Source organism: Poecilia reticulata, chromosome 8, assembly GCF_904066995.2.
Source record: "Poecilia reticulata chromosome 8, P_reticulata-male-v2, whole genome shotgun sequence".
NCBI lineage: Eukaryota > Metazoa > Chordata > Actinopteri > Cyprinodontiformes > Poeciliidae > Poecilia > Poecilia reticulata.
The window spans coordinates 18,696,295-18,713,314 of record NC_088837.1 but is presented as its reverse complement, the minus strand read 5'-3'; the positions used below and the strand labels follow the sequence as shown (position 1 = coordinate 18,713,314).

At 37.4% G+C, this 17,020-nt stretch overlaps 1 long non-coding RNA gene across 2 annotated transcripts in view; it reads right to left on the bottom strand.

Annotated features, from left to right (window-relative positions):
• LOC103468687 (uncharacterized) overlaps positions 1-16,784 on the bottom strand; it is a 73,814-nt gene extending 57,030 nt beyond the window's left edge. For both annotated transcript variants that reach the window (XR_534240.2, XR_534241.2), the window contains exons 1-2: positions 16,626-16,784; positions 16,282-16,456 (exon numbers count right to left, since the gene is read on the bottom strand). This is a non-coding gene — a long non-coding RNA (uncharacterized LOC103468687). The remainder of the gene's footprint in view (positions 1-16,281; positions 16,457-16,625) is intronic.
• Between the last annotated feature and the right edge of the window lie 236 nt (positions 16,785-17,020).

Below are 17,020 nucleotides of genomic sequence, written 5' to 3'. Positions count from 1 at the left end.
ATTTATAAGCCAAAAAAATAAAATAAAAAAATCCATCTAAGCAAGGATACCTTTGGAAAGATTACATTTATGGCTGTACCATGTAGAATAATTGAGTTATTTAGAAAATCACATTTTGGAACAAATAAACGAATGTTTGCATAGTCTGAGCCTAATGCATATCAAAACATTAACATGCAGGGAGCGTGATTTGACAAAGTTTTCATGAATTGGTGCAGCTGCAGATCACGTGAGTTGCCCCTTAATTGTCTTATTACCCACAGTCTTCCACTCAGATCTGCTCCTTGCGCACCCCTCCTGGGTGCAGGAGACAAGTCTTCAACTACTGCTGCACACACTCCATGGAGGAGATTTGCATCTGCTTTCATGTGAAACTTCCCCAGTTCTTTAATAGTAGTTTCTCTACTAAAATAGAAAATTACTCTACATATTGAACTGTCAGAGACTTTTCTAACTTTAGTCTCCTTGGCAAAGCCCTGGACCTCATTAATTTTGCATATTCACAGTTTTTTTTTTTTTTTGTGAATGCAGTGATGTGAAATATGTAGACAAAAAAATAGGTTCATAGAAATCAAATGCACTTGCAGAATATGTTCAGCTTTGCTGTTAAAGTGTGCTGGTTTATTGCTAGTGATAATTTTTTGATGGTTGCGTTAACAATTCAGAAGCTACTCTATCACTGAATAACATTAGTACAAAGCATAAAAGAGAAATGAGATTCTTTGAGTCTGAACTCAGGTGTATTTCTGAGCTAGAGGAGTTGTTAGGATCTTGAAACACAGGGATTTTACCCCAGCTGAGATATATTTAGATCTTGAGAGAATTGTGAAATTTGCTGAGAACAATGCAATTATTGATATGGCTGAAAAAAAAATTTGAGTTGTGGTTTTTGGTACATTTTGCTATTTATTAAAGTTGAAACAACATAACACTAAAAGCTGTTAAACAAGAAAGTTTGCAGATAATATTGACAGGTGAGTCTTTAATAGCCAATTTTGTCATAGGTTATGAATGTCACTTATATCCAAGATCACAGCTGTCCACAAGTCGGAGATTGGCAATAACTACTGACTTTAAGTTAGTTTAAAGTCAAACACCAAAACATTTTGATCAAACCCCTTTGACTATGTTACCTTAAGTTTGAAGCATTGGGTTTATTTAATTTGCAAATTGGTGCATACTCTTTCTGACATGCAAAAATGCCTTAAAAGTACCCTTAAGCCATTTAATGAGTTAATATGTAATTTTGGTTTGATTGATGAGATGTAGTATGTTTTTCCAACCTGGAGGCACAGAGTACTTTTTTCTTTAAATTATTCCTCCTGTGCTAAATTACCAGATTAGATGGTTGGAGAGAAACCCAGCAGAGTGTTGATAATCAGGAATACATCCTGAAGCTGTCTCGCTCCTCCTACGGTTATACATTTAAAACGGAGAGAAAAAGGAATAAAACAGGAGAAAAGAGGCAATAGGGGCATATCAGGCCAATTCAACCCCATGTGAGCCATCTAGTCCTCTACTCCATCATGTACCTCAGTTATTTAGGTTCTGTACCTTAAATAAGGCCCTCATGTAGCGCAAAACTACAAAAGTCCTAACTTTTACATTCAGCATACAGTCTAAAACTGAGATCATTATGAAGCAAGTTGTTGCTGTTATTTTGTGTATCTTCAAAACTTCAGTTTCTGTGAGTTGTATTCATCCTCAGGCCAGAATATTTTTGGAGTGGGGTGCTAAATGTTTTCCAAGTAGGTCAAGATCTCAAAACAGAAGAATATAAAAACTAAAGGTCTGCGTTCAACCTCTAACATTATTTTAATTTGCATGTTTGAAGAAATACATTGGTTTTGGTGTGGTCTCCATACTTCACACAAAACACACAACTCACTAACTGTGCCTAACACATATATGATATATATATACAATTCCGCTCGATTAAAATCTCATTTCAGACAGTCTGGGCTTACTCCTATTTACTTTGATTTCTCCAGTAGAATTTGTACCAGGTTAATCAGTGAACACAAGAAGTTTTGAACAACAATGTATATTTTCTGTGCTGTTTTAGAGTTGTAGTCTGCTTGCACTTTTTAGCAATGCCGGAGGACATGACCTTTAGGTCCATGGTGGCCATGCCTCCATGGGTTAACATTAACAGCCATCTTGTTCAGCTCAGTACTTCCGTCTTCGCAGTGGAGGATGGTTGTTTACAGAGCAGACAACTTCTGATGAGTTTCATATCATCGAACTGATCCATAACACATGTCACGGCCAAACATTAGCGATTGGGTAACAATTAAAACTTCAACGCAAACCAGGAAGTAGAGGTATGGGTTCCCCCCGGCCCTCTTTTAAACTATGTTAGACATATACAGAACTTTTATGACAACTGAATGTAACAGTTACTTGATTGTGCTATGAAATGGCACTACGTGCCTGGATAATACATAATATGAGAAGGAGCAGAAAAGAGGACGTGCAACCTTGAGATGTACAAAGGAAATAAAGAGGACGTTCTCAGATTGGGAAGATGGTTGACAGCTTTTCAAAGATTAAAAAAAAAAAAAAAAGAATTTTTGGTACAAAAGAAAACCACGTACTCTTGGACATACTCTACTTCAGATTGAGATATTTAAAAATACACAAAAAGTGAAAGAATAAAACATTTATTTATTATACTGGGAACACTGATCACAGGCAGGGCTTCAGTCTGCTGGTCACACTGGGAGAACTCAATGACTTCTGAGACGTCCTGGTTCACAGGCTAAAGCCAAGGATAAAAGAGAAATTATCCAAAAGTGTAATAGAAAATACATACAATATATGTTTCGTACATGTTTCTTTCACATTCAGAAAAAGACATTTTCAGGATGTTGGGCTCGTAGCATCTTCATAGCTAAATACCGACATGGTGAAGCTGAGCTGGAAACAGACTGAAGAACAGCAGTTCCAGCTCTGATCCTGACTGATCTTTCCTCACAAAATCCTCTGGTTTTTAATTAACTTCTCCTCTAACAGCGGTTTTTCATCAGCTCTCTCTCATTAGAAAACAGTATGAAAACGTTAGCTGCTACGCTAACAATCAGCGGTTATTTTGGGCCAATTTAGCTACATGGGAAATATTTTCTGGTTGTTGAGAAGCAAATTTCTGGCTGCAAAGTCAAGTAATTCTGATCTTTCATCCTTACCTGGGGAAGGTAATCCTAATGAATCCGGATTGTTTCGTAAAACAGTTGAAACACAGCACAGGACTTAAGGAGTTCCGATCGCCCTGCTGCCACATAGAAGATGGCGGACGCTTTTACATACAACTCAGCGCTCCATGAGGGGTCTACGTATTAATGTCTATGGGCTCACGCCCTTGTCGCCCATATAAAAAACTGCTATAGTCTGGATATACAAAACTTTAAAAAGTAACCTTACTTTTTTAAGTTTTGTATATCCAGACAGTATAACACCTACCTATCTTACAACTTCCTGGCTGATATTTGAATGCAATTAGTTACAAGATATAATCTGGGTTATTATTTTTTACATCGTTTAAGCTAGACCAATGCAGGAGAGTCCTTGATCCCATCCCTGATCCTTGTTGGTCACTGAAATATGATGGACAGCATATTCAGCTTATTAAACTTATTCAATTTCATCTGCTTAGAGGTGGTAGGTCAATCAGAAACGATTCAAGATGTTGATGGAAAAATGCAAAAAAACCAGAATGGACCCTTTACCACAGTTTAGAGAGGCAGAATCAAATGACAACAGGTCTATCCTGATGAATAAAATATCAGACAAATAAGATGAAAACTAGTCCAATATAAAAGTACATGAAATTAATTCTTATGAAAAATAATAATTTGGCATCATAATTTAATTTAATTTAATTCAAACATGAGTGTCTTTTTAGTTTGGAGCCACAGCTTTAACAAAGTGGGCCTGCCTACCCCACTGCCACCAAACCTACCAGCTCACCAGGAATAATAGCTATAGAAGCTTAAATATAAAATTTGAAAACTTTCATGTACAAACAGGTATTTCATCTCAACAGAAAAGACTGAAACAAATAATACTACTGATATTTATGGTTTTGAACAATAAATCAACCACAGAGAACCATAAAAGCTCTTGACGAAATATTAAAGAAATATACCTTGTGAACTTATATGCACTGAATATATTAACAATGATGGCTTACCCTGAAAGCTCTTTCCAAAAAAAAGGAACCATCAAGGAGAGCAGAAGACATGGGGAATATTCAGTCTGAAGGCTAGAAAAGAGCATTGTCAACCCTGTTAACAGCCGACCCCTAAAAGCAATGTCTAGTTACATGTTAAGACTTAACTGGTGGAAGCACTTCCTCTGTGCACTCCAACTACCCCAAGGAGATTGAGTGTGAAGATAATGCACCAAGAAGGATGTCATAGTCGTAGCTTAAGCCTCCACTCCCATACCAATGTAGTCGTACTCTGGAGGCATCAACAAGGTGTAGGAACAAGAAAGTGATAAATCTAATACACACTGACTGAAAGCTCACAGAGTCTGAAAATGTTAAATGTTAGGTGAAATTTCTTTTTCTTCTTTTTGTGCACGAGCTCAACAAGAGATGCATACTCAGACTCCAGGTGAAAGTGGGAGAAAATAAAATATTTCTATATTCTGTTCTGCTCACGTCGGATACAACTCAAGAAATCAGTGGACACCGTCTCGCCATCAATGATTGTTCATGTCATTAAAGTTGCACCGAAGACTTTAGGCCAGACTGTGTTGACAGCCTTACACTGATGACCTTGCGTGACTGAAGCAAACAAAATGTCATTATGTATGGGATGTAATATTTCTTTGACAAGGTTATTTTATGGGGTCACACAGGAAATGAAGATGTCAGCATGCTGTTATCAAGCGATAATGTAAACAGATTTTTTTTTATGCCTGTCAGATGTCATAAGACTGCAATACAGCAGACCTGCAAGACCCTTTTGGATCATATAGACACTCAACAAAATAACACAAGTTTTACGCAATAGAACTCTTATTCACAGGGCTCCCATTGTTTAATTGTGAAAAGATGCAGAGTCATAAATTACAAGCACAACTCTCCATAATTGTTTAGCTTTGAGGCAGCCTCAGAGTTCTCGCATGGTAATTGTGTCCTCACAGTAACAATCAAGAAAATGTAAGTTGACTTTAATGAATTCCTTGCTCTTTATGGGCAGCGGGGCACCCACAAAAGCAACGCGTTCCCTGCAAATTATCAAGATTCCCATGCATTTTCACATCACGGTGGCATCAACAGTCTCCTGATTAACAAAGGCCTCTGCTTCTGACTAAGACTTCCATAAGTGGAGCTCAAGATAATTATTAGTTGCATGTGTTTTTTGGTAATGCACTCAGAACACTTTATAAGACTAATCAGAGCAGCATGATACATTATGGTGGCAACAGAATACTTTGAGATACCAGAAGCCATGTTTTTGAAACAGTGTTTAAAGCAGTTAAGATAACCGACAAGCAAAAGGTTTACATCTTGAAACTGATAATTGTTGAGAGCTATGTTTTTCTTTTTGTGCTCAACAGCAGCAGCACTTATCAAAAGACTGGGATTAGAGTTTGTTCACTCAAGAGTTGCATCTTCTCACATATCAGGCAATTTAACTTTGTTTCTTGAGTCTTACTATTGAAGCATCCAGTTGAAATAATGTGCAAAATATTGCGTTTTTGTCAGTGATGACATATGATGCCAACAAACAAGTTTTGTTGCTTTTTGTTCAACAGCAATAGTTTATTCTCACATGGACACTTGATCCACAGTTTATGCAACAAAGGACCTTTGATTACGAACTGACTTTAGTAAGCATATAAATATAGCATTTGAAATTCAATTTGAGTATCAGAATGGTTGATGAAAGGAGTCCTAAGTGACTTTGATCTTTGTATAGTTGTTGGTGCCAGAAGAACTGATTTGAGTATTTCAGAAACTGTTGATTTTCTTAGTCATATAATGGTTTAAATATAAGAAAATATCCAGAGAGCAGTTTCTATTAATAAGAAAATGCCTCATTGAGGTTAGAGGAGAAAGAGACAGTAGTTGAGATAATTGAAAACCCATACTGGCTTATCTAAGCTATCATTGCATCAATTTCTGAATTAACAATATGTCAAACCTTGAAATAAAAGGGCTGTAGTGCAAATGAACACACAGTGTCCTGTCAGTTAAGGAAACTGAGGCTCCATTTAGCACAAGCTTTCCAAAAACTTGTAAAGACATTGTCTGGTCCTTTAAGATTTCATGTCAGTTTTATTAGCCAGATGGAAGGAGAAGCCTTTGGTGTAAACAGATCATGGGTCCAGCATAGTTGGAAGTAGAGGTTTCACAGTTTGTGGTGGGGCTGCAGTAAACAAATATTTTAGTAATTGAGTATTCTATCGATTATTCTACGGTTAATCGAGTAATCGGATAAAAAAAATTGAAAGAATTAAATATTGGTAAATCTATCATAACAGCAGTGTGATTGGATATCAACATCAGTCCAATTTTTCATATTTGAGCATCCCTAACAATTACTTTTGTTGAGACCGGGATGATATGAAATTTATTTTCCAGTTCATCTGTAAAGCTACCCTTACATTAATTAGCATGCAACAGCTGCAGAACAGCCGCCCGCAGTATTCAATCTATCCACTTACCTATATTAATACACCTGCAGCGCTCTTCGCCACCACCAGGCAGCAGTTCCGGGAGGAGAAAGGCTGTCGTACTCCAGGCATCGCACCAGTCAATTTAAGGATGCCTATTGGTCCCCCGAAAAACAACAAAAACTCAGACATTATCATGAATCAATAAAATCCTCCCAGACCGAACTTGAAAATTGAATTGCGAGCACTTAGCTTTCGTCAACAACTCATAGGCGGAAGTGAGTGCGCTGCACAACACAAATAATGACCCGACTGGAACACGGTGTGCTAAATAATAAAACACTTGGGTTTCTGAAAAGAAAAAGAAAAAATACAGACAAGATACCACCAAGTCAAATTCTAGTTGTTACATTTCACTACCTTTCAATAGCCTTAATTTGAGCAAATTTAAATTACTACCTTTCACTACCCTGTGGAAATAGAAATTACATTTTAAGACACTATGCAGTGTCGTCAAAGTTTCCAAATTTTAGTAATAGAACAAAGTTTAATTTCCTGTGCAATTGTAAAAAGTACAGTTTGTATCACACTAGTTGATGTCATACAAGTCATCGATATCCATGGTTTGCTTTGAAGGAGCAAGTTTTGATTTTAACTAAATCATGCTCCAGATGAATTGCTTCTCATTGTCCTGTTGAAGGCATGCTGATTGGTAAAATTAAAGGGTGAGGCTTGATTGTATTGCAAACCACCTCATTCAACCAGTGGCAGGGAAAATAACCAGGAATCATATCCTGAAAAGTCACAAATCACAGCCGATACCCCGTGTATCATCAAAACAAGGCGCTTACACACAAATATGACTGGCAATATTCTCAGGCAGACAATGAGCACACCTAACTCAACATGAGCAATGATGAGAAACAGTCAGTAAGGAGTTGATTGCAGAAAATGATGCATTTAGTAAATCTTAGAATTTTACTGCTAAATGCTCGGGCTCAGCCATGTTCTGCAGGAGGTTTCTTCCTTCCACATTAAGCTAGCACTATTTGATTCTATTTTAGCACCGTGTTCTTTGGTGGGAGTCTCACTGCATCTCACATAATGACTTGACAGATTTTGCATCTTGCAACAGCTCTCCAAATAAGTCATATTGTGAGAATTTTTATTATCCATAGCACTTTTCTTTTCATTTCCGCTTAATCTTTTTAGGGCCACGGGAGAATTGGTGCTGAAGCAACTTATGTTTTGAAGGTCATTGAAACATGCCACAGGATGTCCTGATGTGTGTGTCCATGGGTGCCGACGAGGTTTATTTGACCTCTCTTTAGACAACGTTCTAACTTCATAGGACAACCATGAGGTTTACACCTGTATAACTTGGTTTATTCAGCAACTGAATAAATGATAAATAAATTAATATGATAATGATTTACATTTTGTTTTAGTATTTAGAAAGATGTTTGAACATTGAAAATGGGGAAAAGAAAAACGAGTAAAAATGCGTTCAAAACAACTGGTTAGTTCAAAAGTATACTGATTCAATTGTGAAGAATTTTTCATGCAAGTCGTCACATAACAGCATGGGATCTGATGCATGGATCCTAAAAAAATAAATAAATAAATTACAGGACGCAAAAGCTCATTTTGACATTTAAGATAAAACAACTTTTACAGTTGTTATATTTATCTTTTAATACAGTTTTAATTCAGAATAGTTCTGTGAAAAGGATGAAATTTGAAAGAATTGCACAGCATTTCACCCCAAGAATTCAGCTGATGCTTTCTCCTCAACCCCATGTAACACAATAAAAAAATCTACTTGCAGGATTTTTTTTTTTTTTATCTGATGCTCGCAGGACAAAAACTCCAGTTTTTTTGTTGTTTGTTATTTGAATTCAGAAGGACTTGTTGTGGTTCTGAAGAGTTGGATGTAATGAAGCGCTTTTGATGCGTACCTCTGCTAGATGGTTGGAGTTAAAATTCCAATTGCTATGCACAACTGGATTTTCAAAGTCGGGACTTTCTCTTGAATGAATGCTTGGAATCTGCACTCTGGGGGTTAACAAGGAGGTCCCGCACTGTTTAACAATTCAGTCCATGCTCGCCCCACGTGACAACGCATGCAATAGGGCCTGCACTTGTTTATATCTCTGGATAAAGCATCCCACTGGCCGCAAATTAAGCATTCAGCCTCAGCATCCTTGTTGTGCTCCAGTATGACGTGTTTGGAGTACTAAAGCTGATCCTGCGCCATAGGTACACCACGATTGTGTTTTTGAGCGTCATGCACGACTTCTAAAGCTGTTAGATCCTTTGACTTGTCATGAATACACATAATTTGCACTTCATTTAATAACAAATCCCTTCTTTCTTCAAATGAGGGGTTTATTGATTGGAACTGATTGCAAAGAAGTCTCACCTACGATTTACAAAATGGTGAGAAAAATACAGTTTCTCCGTGATTGTGACTAGAAGAAAGGTCAAATTAATCAGAACAATTTTCAACATTTCTTTTGGAAACTGTATTACTTTAAATAAGGATGCTTTCACACCAGGTCGGCCTGGCTAAAACTGTTTGATTGGGTGAGGATGTCAAAATATTCACTACTTCACCAATTTAATTTGGTTCACCTTCCCTCTGCACAATTGAAATTGAATCAAGCTTCCTGGACAGTATCATGCATATCCAACCACTACTAGTTTGCTGTGTTATCACAAGAAGTTGCCAAGTATGATCAGCTTACGGGCATGGCAAGCCATTTTGATGTTGTGCCAACAATTGCGTATTCATATTTAAATCACAGATAACTTAAAATAGATATTCTCCTACTAAGAACTTGCCTTCTCGCTAGATAGTAAGAATGCCTTTGTGGGTAGATACAGCCGCAAACCCAATACAAATAAATAAAAAAGCAAAGTCATTTGTCTGAGGAAGAATAATGTTTGAGATAGCTGACATTTTCATTGTGGATGGTAAAATGCCATTCTGCATATATGAAATATTGATTTTCACTATGTCGAAGTGATTCATGAATATCTTGTTGATTTTATCCTCATTGGCTAGTAAGGCACTGAACTGTCAGCAGGGCCGTCTCTCTCTCTCTCATATAAAAAACTTTCAAGATGTTCATCTCAAATATTCTTGACGTAGAAAGCATGCCTGGCGTAATTTGTCAACAAGTTCCTCTCTGTTTGGTGTCAAGCTCTGGGCTGCAGAAATCATTAGAAAACTTTGCAGGTGAGCAGCTGTAAGACAGGTTCTGTGCGCTGACTTTATCATCTTCATCACAGAGTACGTCTGTCTGTAATTCCAAACACTTGGAGCATTCGAGCATCTTGAAGGTGGAATTGGACCAATATCCTAAGGAAGAAGGGCAACAACTGTGTGGGACCTACGGTGAGGGGTTTTAATCTGCAGTCCTACAAACTCCATCTGGGTAAGTGCTGGAGCTCTCTCCACATCAAACGTGAATAGATTACATGACACCTCTAAATTATTTTATTGGGCTTCAAAGTCAGCTAAATCCTTTGTGAACTCATTATGTAGCTTGATCAGTCTATCGGAGAAATGTGAACTTGGGAACACAGCAGGCCCGACTCCCAAGAGCAGCTTGTGCACTTCTTTCTCTAGCTGCAAGTAGTTGTGAATTATGGGATATGCACTGTGATTGGTGTGAGAGCTGTGTAGATTACTAGCAGGCCATCCATAAGAGACATATGAAAGTCTCTTACAGGCTGGACACAGTTGTTTGTATTGAAGTGCCAAAAGTATAACAAAGTTCCTTGGATGTAAAATTATTACAAAAAATGTATTTCCTGCATTTGCTGACAAGAGCCACATACCTAGTTCCTAAACTTTGTGTGTTCTAAACTAATCCAACACTAGCCAGTTAAAATAGCTGCAGCCATGATACAGTCATAGAATAGCACAAACATTCATTCTGAGTCCTGGATCTGAGGCACAAATATCAGAAGAAACATGCAATTCAGTGAGGTCATGAGACAATCACCAATCACTTGGTGAGCCTGTCCACAGTAATTCACAAAAACCTGGAAGGAATAATTGTCCATCATTCAAAATCAAAATCAAACAGTTTTTTGTTAATTTGTTTTCAACCTAACTTCATATATTCCTCATAAAATATATATATCCTTCTCTTTTTCCCCCTTCTCAAAAAATACGCAACTGTGCTTGAGCTCAGTTGGTTGTATTCATCAGATCAATATAGCCAGCAGCCATGTTCTCTTTCACATACAGAATGTTAAAATATTAGTGTGCATCAGATGAATTAATGGATCTTATCATCAAACAGAGAAAAACCAGATCATACACTTTAGAGAAAATTCCTCCGACAACACATTACATGCATAATTAAGCATAAGATCTCAGTTAAGAGCCGAGAGGTGAATCTCTGAGGATGATCCAAAAAAAGACTCATGTCATATTCTATACAGGGTTTTAGCACTTAGCGCTCCGCTTTATAGCTGTTGTCCTAGGATATTAATGACAAAGAGGAAAACCAAGGCGTGACATTTCTATTTTTTATCATATTCCCTTTCTTTAATTAAACACATTTTATGCACATCACTGAAGAAAGATCTATAAAAACGACATGTAAACGTGGAGATAATACTGCACCTCATTGTGTCTTTGGCTAAAAATTGTCCCTGTCTTTGAACTTAATGTTGTTTTTTTTTATGAAATACCAAAGCATTGATTAATGCGTAGTACTGATCTGAATTTTCTCTGAGTTTTGTTGCATCCCTTTGAATCATCTAAAGCCAGGCTCTTGAAATAACCATTATATGGACCTCTGCTCTCCTAGGGGCAGGCAATGAAAGTGGCTGCATACAAATTAAGTATCAGCGAAGCAAAGGGGGAACACAGTGATTGAAACCACACTTGCATAATCATGCTTTTGGGTAGAAAAATAGCAAGTCATTAATTAAAATGAAAATGTTTAATAAAGCACTGCACAGGTGTATCAGTTACAGATGAGAGATGGATGATAGGTAATGAACATTTAAATTAAAACTGTGGAGTTAGGACTTTGATCTAATTTATGAAGGAAGGATTAAATCCTGTTGCATTGTTTCAATTATGGAAGGAGCAACAGAGTCAAAGATGCCAGCAGAATCGCGAAAAAGTAATAGCTGAAGTTCCAAAAGTTCTGAAGCAAAGCGTAGAACAAGGACCTGGTTTCTACCAGGCATCCAAAAATGGTTACACTGCAGTCAGATAAAGGATAGATATGGTCAGTAACACCACTCAAGTTGCTTGTGGTCTTTAAACAATACTCTGCTGATACAGGGGTCAAAGTACGTCAAGAGAATTTCCCCCCACACCACAACATGTCCACTAGCAGTCTAAACTGCTGATGTAAGGGTGGATACGAGGGGGTACCCAAAAGTTTACAGAATGACGCTGCTGCACGCTCAGTTTTCGTAGTACACGATTCTGAGCAGGAAGCAAAACTTCACAGCCGCGCTGTGAAGCCGGAAAAAAGCGGTTGATCATCAATTGACATTTCAACATTTTTAAAGCGGGTGAACCACGAGTAAACTTGAGCTTGACACATAGCGTCATCCTTGTAAGCGGTCTTCAACATTTGAACGGTTTCCGATGCTTTTTCCCCGAGCAGGAAGCAAAGCTTCAGCCGCACGCTGCTCATAGAACTTTTCCATGAAGAAAAACGACGGCTGGACAGAACAGCTCTTACAAGAAAATTCACTGCGGGTAGACGAACCTTCCACATCAACGCAGCTTGGCACACTGATTGAGAAGGCATGGTTGAACAAATAACTAGCGGCAGAATCGTACTGAAACTGCGTATGCAGTTTTCGTAGTACCAGCGTCATTCTGGAAACTTTTGGGTACCCCCTCGTATATCAATGCTTTCATGTTGTCTAAACCACATTCTGGTCCTACATATTAATGTATCACTTTAAACTGAGCCTCACTGGACAAAGTAATGTTTCCCAATCCGCTGTTGCCCAATTTTATAGAGCCTGTGGGAACTGTAGTTTTCTGTTCCTCACTGGAATGGCAAGCTGTGTGGTCTTCTACATCTGTGTTAGGGTATGTCATGCTTCATATTCCAAGGTGGTATGCCACAAACCGTCTGTAGCAAGTTTTTGTTTGACCGCCGACATAAGCTAAACTGACAGTCTCTTGAACAATTCTTCATAAACTTGACTATCTTAGTGGTTCAGCAATTTCTGATGCTTCGTTTGAATTTCAGTAAGTGATCTTTACTTCATCTACATTCTTAAATGCATGGAGTTTCTGCTATCTAATTGGGTGATTTGCCATTTGTGCTTACAAGCAATTGAATAAATATGTGTAATAAATTGGCCAGTAGGTGCATACTGAATTGATAAACAATTTTCTTTTGCCGAGGCAGTTCTGTGCATAATATACATATGAGAAATCTTTATGGGTCATGAATGGACAAATTTCTCAAAGGTTTTAGCAGAGTGGAACCTGGCTGACAGGAGATACAATTACTCATATCGACCTAGTTAGTGTCTAGATTGGTCATTTTGTTATTTATAACTGTTGGAACATCTTCAGTGTCTCAGAGACTGATGCGTGTTCTACATCAAGCACTACCAATTCTGTAGTAAAGACGTGGTTCTCACACTCTGGTACTCAGACTTAATGTGGCCTACTAAGAATAAATTTTTGCAGTAATTAATTACCGTATTTTCCGCACTATAAGGCGCACCTAAAAACCTTCAATTTCCTCAAAAGCCGACAGTGCACCTTATATATGGACCAATATTGAGCCACAACAGGTCTAGCAACTACGGTAAGCAGCCGCCGACTTCATTTTCCCCCGTAGAAGAAGTGCGCGGTGCATGCTGGGATAGTTGTCAGAACGCTGGTTTGTTAATAAAGTTTGATAATACATTTAAAGCCAGGGGGGCGGAGGGGTGGTGGAAGAGAGACAAAGACTGCGGCGGCAGCGTGTTGGTTGGTCTGTGTTACCCAGAAAGCAGTGGGGCACAATATTGCAGCACCAACACCGTGAGTGACACAACGACTGGGGCAGACTACTACATAAAGTACTTGGGGACCACTTCTTTACAGATGTGGATGTGTAATAAGAGTACGGAGCAAATTGGCAACCCGAACTGAAGCGTCTATTCTATGCGCCTTATAATTCGGTGCGCCTTATAGTGTGGAAAATACGGTATATGTTAATTTCAAATAGTAACTTCAGAATGATATCAAAGCAATATTGTCAGAGCTGATGGGAAAACAAATGAAACGAATACAGGGACATACTGCAAAAATTACAAAGACTTGAAACTAGGACTGAGGTTAATCTTAAAACAACAACCCTAACAGCAAAGGAAGGACTTAAAATGGATTCATATTATTGGCCATTAAGAGGGCAGACCTAAATGCACATGAGAACTCATGACAGTTCTGGAAAATCTGTGTCGATTGACGTTTACCATCCATTGTGACTGAATTTGAGTTACATTGCCTTGTAGTATGCCTAAATGGCTGAACACAAATGCATGCCGCTCTTTTCAATCATTTATTTGTATCAAAGTTTGCAGTTTTTTTATTCGTTTTCTTTCACCTCAGTTATCCATGACTATCTGTAGTGAATTCATGTCATTAATCCATTGTATGTGCAGGGTGGGTGAAGGCATCGGTGTCTATCTCAAGGTATCATTAGGCAATAATGATCATTTCCCAAGTCCATCAAATGGACCTATCACACCATATCCATAAATACATACATTCAAGATTGTGCTTGTAGTGTGACAATATTAGAAAAAGTTAAAAGGGAGTGAATACTTTGGTAAAGAACTTAAGCTCTTTAAAGAGTTATTGAGCAAAAGAGGATAATCTCATTCAACATTGCAATTGCATTTTGTACAAAAGGCAATGCTACCAATGAGGGAGACACTGAAAGAAAATCCAAATGTTTATCTCTGAAAGTTAATATCAATTATTTTAAAATGAACTGAAATGATTTTCCACACTACAGTGGATCTGAAAGCTATATTTTATTATTTTTCCCCTCAAAAATTAGGAACTGCAGATAGTGTATCGAAACTTTCAGTATGGAGTTGATTTGTTTTACAGGCTTACATAGATGTCAAATTAACAGCCCAACGCTCTCAATCCAGTCTGAATATATTTCACTCTTTCTAAATTTAATTGTGGTAATAAATATTACTGTGTTGAAAGTTATACACAGTGATGGCAGTGTTTTGTTTACATTCATTAAACAATATCTTATCATGTGAAGCATGCTGATGAAGTTCAATAATTATGCTAACAGGGTTTGTTGTTGTGTTTAAATTAATTATGTCTGGAAATAAATTCATTGTCATTGCATTGGTATGTGTTTAATAGCCAAATAAATCTTACCTTCTTGGTTTCCCACTGTGTCACATTGGGAAGCAGAATAATTGTCAAAACCAAAATTAATGAAAATATTCAGCATTAAGAATGTCACATTAATTTTACAAAGCATTATGCAAGCCCACAGGGTGTAGCATAAACCTGTGGAAAAAGAATGACTAAGTTATTTTGAGGTGGGGGAAGGGGGAAAAACAACTTCTCTTGATTTGTGAAACAATTTTTGTGAAATAAATTAGGGTGAAGAGCTTGCTAATTTCCAAATAAAACAGAACTGAGGTGCTGCTCCTCCAGTTTTGTGGTGGTTCGAACATTTGATAAGTACATCGTCAGGACGGGATGTTTTGCACACAGTAGACCTACTAGTGAGACTGAGGCATCCCTAGAGAAATGTTACCTTTTGGGACATTTGGGAATGCTTTGGAGTCTTCCCAAAAGAGAAGGGGATAATTGAGTTCTCAGTATGTTTACCGCTGTCTCCTCGACTACGTTCAGCATAGTACCAAAACATGCATGAATGAATTATTAGTAAAAGTTTTAACTGAAAAGAAAGTGTGTATTTTTTTCTAGTGAGAGTTTGAAACTGTTGATTTAACATCTATAAAAATTTGTTTTTTTATGATTAAACTATAGTCCAAAAAAAGTTAAAAGAAAAAAAGGAATACTCCAAGCAACAAATGTAGCACCCAGTACAAGTAGCTAGATATTAACCCCCTGTTATAGTGAAGGTCCTCTGGGGGGGGGGACCTGTGAATGTTAGTACCATCACTACTAAGCAATTACTGGTTAACAGGAGAACAGTTTTGATCTTTTGTATTCATTTGTGATTTTTTAATTATGGCAGTGCCTCTAAGAAATAAACATAGTGAGATGAATGATGAATTTCAGCTTTTAACCTTATGTACACTACACTTAAGACAACTAAAATGTTTAATGTAAAAAAAGAACATTTGTAAATAAAGTACATTAGGACGTACAATAAAAATTAGATACAATTTACAATGTGTTTCAACAAAGGGGAAAGATGAAGGAATTATTCATACAAAATAAAAAAAAGAAAGACATTATATCACATTCCGACAAGATAATTCCCCTTTTAAATTCAGTTCAGAACTCGACCATTTAAATAATAGTATTTTACTGAAATAAAGAAAAACCAGTTGCAGGCCTGACATGCACCTTGTGTTTGTCATGACCAAAAACACAAATGGTCAGGTCACTTGAAACCAAGCAGAAAATAAATGCACATGTTTTAGTTTACTCACAAATCCTTTGGAGTTTGCTTAGATGTCAGGGATGGATGAGGCCTTATCCGTGACCATGCAGGTCCCACTCCACAGCTGAGTTGCAATTCACTTCACATCACTGGCCACATGAAGTTCACTGGGAAAATTCGTCCATTCAACCCACAGCAGAAGTGTCCAGAGAATTATTCTCGGTCTGTGTGATAAAGGTCTTCATTTAACTTCATATGTCTGGCTAAGGTTAGTAAACACTTTGCAAAGTCTACAATAGCTCGCGTAAAAAATGCTAATGCTAACTCGCGATTAGCGTTATGCACTTCTAGCATTTCATTTATGCACAGAAATCATTTACATCAAGTACTCACACATCCGAAGGTTAAACACTCCAAAACAAGACTGTAGACTCTGCATCCACAGGTATTTTATGACCATTTCCCGCTTATTTAGCATGGCAGTCGAATCTAGCAGGCTCAGATGACCTTTCGCTTGCCCGACTTAGGTCCCGCCCTCTAACATATGATTGGATATTCGATTTACATCAACCAACGAAATAGAAGAAAATACAACATTGACAGCATAACAAGTTAGGTTGTAAACAGAACACTTTTTTTAAGATTTAAGTTTAAAAATAACTTGCTGCAAATAAACTGTATTTTACCCAAAATAAAAGACAAAACCGTTCATGGCTTAAATCATTTTTAAAACTATGAAAAATTAGTAAGTATTAAGTTAACTAGATTTTATGGTGCATTTAACACAA